Source organism: Echinops telfairi, unplaced genomic scaffold (assembly GCF_000313985.2).
Source record: "Echinops telfairi isolate 266 unplaced genomic scaffold, ASM31398v2 ScPeMD7_7461;HRSCAF=8499, whole genome shotgun sequence".
NCBI lineage: Eukaryota > Metazoa > Chordata > Mammalia > Afrosoricida > Tenrecidae > Echinops > Echinops telfairi.
Window position 1 is genome coordinate 406617 of NW_022111361.1, and position 2030 is coordinate 408646.

At 50.7% G+C, this 2030-nt stretch overlaps 1 protein-coding gene across 1 annotated transcript in view; it reads right to left on the minus strand.

Moving 5' to 3' along the window:
• The window catches only part of LOC123522797 (zinc finger protein 501-like), a 26468-nt gene extending 24655 nt beyond the window's left edge, over window positions 1-1813 (minus strand). The window contains exon 1 of the mRNA XM_045300193.1: window positions 1797-1813. The gene's annotated coding sequence lies outside the window, so the exon portion shown is untranslated. The remainder of the gene's footprint in view (window positions 1-1796) is intronic.
• Between the last annotated feature and the right edge of the window lie 217 nt (window positions 1814-2030).

Here is a 2030-nt window from a genome sequence, read left to right on the forward strand (position 1 = left end):
AATGATGAGGGCAATGAATGTACAAATGTGCTTTACACAATTGATGTATGTATGGATTGTGATAAGAGTTGTATAAGTCCCTAATAAAACGATTTTTTTAAAAAAGCTGATCATAAGGGCTCAATGGAAAGTAAATGTCCAGAAAAGAATGATGGAATATATGTGCAATATGTCGGATACAATTGATTGTAACAAAAGTTGTAAGAGCACTCGATAAAATGATGTAAAAAACAACAACAAAAAACATTTGCTTTCTACTTGAACTCCTCAAATTCCACTTTTCTGACAAGTTTACTGAACCTGAATGCATGACTCTTAAACTGTGAAAGGATCCTAGGATTTACACACCAGGCTTTGAGATGGTCGCTCCAAGATTTTCTCCTATTTGCAGATCATGAAAGGCACACCAGCTTGACTAACTAAATGTGATGACCACTGGCATTTTCTCCTCTGTGGGACTGGCCTCTATGATTTGTCATACTTTGGTTCCCACATTTTTTTTTTTCAGGAGACCAGGGCCTGGAGAAGGACATTGTGCTTGGTAAGGGAGAAGAGAGGCAAAACACAGAAAGGCCTTCAATAAAATGGATGGACAGAGGGCTGTAGCAAAGGGCTCACACATGGGAACATTTGTGAGGATGGTACAGGACAGGGCAGTGTTTCATTCTACTATACAGAGGGTTGTATGAGTTCAAATGGACAGGATGACACCTAACAACAACCTAGAAAAGGCTAATGATGCACTTTGATGCTGAAATCTCATGGCCAAGTAGCGATAAAATACAGAGAAATGAGCTGCCACGGTCACTCTACAATTCTGCTCTGTCAGTGTAATGTAACTGCAGATGCAATAAGCCTTGCAAAAATCTCATCCACAGCAGTACATCAAGTGACATATTTTAAAGCCTTCACAAGCCGACTGGCTTCCCAGGTTCACAATTGAGATGTGAGATAAAGAGGATGTGGGGGAGGGGAAGGGCAAAGGAAAATGTCACAAAAGCATGTCTGGTGGTCAATCAGTACATCACAATGACAGACAGTTCCATCCTTAGATAGAGGGCTTACAAGATGGGTCCAGGGCCTCATGACCCATGCAGTCAGGGCAAGACTGAGCACATGGCTCCTGTCTAGGAGACCCCCTCTACTGTCTCCAGTTTGGTGACCACCATCAAGGACACACGAGGGCAAACCAAGAGAGACTGCCCCTCTCTGAACTGCCTGGAGAGGTGAAGGTCATAGGGCCATGTTACCCAAACCTGGGTTCCGGGGCGGAAAGCACTCGTGGAGCTTACTCTCTGTGGGGCTGCGATCCGTGTGAGGGCTTCATCTGTGCGGGACTCGGGGCTGGGCTGCTATGGCACCTTTTGCAAAGCAAGGTCAGGTGCGAAGTTAAGCTCTAAGAGAGACCTCAGTCATCAGCGGGGTGGCCTGATGACTGCACGGGTGGCCTCTCCTTTCAGGAAAGGCCCTCGAGGGGTCCCCTGCTCTCGTGTCCAGGACCTGACACGGAAGGGACGGGCCCAGGCAAGAACCCGCCCCCAATCGCGCCTTTCTGGAGAGAGGAGTGAGGGTGCAGGAGGGGCTCTGAGCAAGAAACGGGGGACAGAGTATCCCCAGGCCCGAAGGCAGAGAGGCCTGTAGCCAGCTCAGAGGATTTAACTGGAAACGTCCCAGGCGGTCGCGGGCGGACGGGGTGCGGGAAGTGTAACGTCCGCGGGAACCCGGACACCGCTGGGGACGCCAGGCCCGCGGGGACTCCGCGCCTGGGATCAGCACAGACACGGAGACTCACTCACCCGTGGGAACTCGTGGGACGCTCCCTCCGAGCCTTCTCAGGCAAAGGAAGTGAGGTCAGCAGGAAATTGCATCACCTGGGTAAGGGGTGGGGTCTGTGCGAAGGGCGGGGCCTGGAGATCATGAGGGCGGCATGGGGGCGGGGCCTGCAGTGACCACGAGTCATCTTTAGTAGTTTCTTCTCCGTCTGGACGCGGGTTGGGAGGCGGCAGCAGAAACCCCTTCTGTTTCCGGGG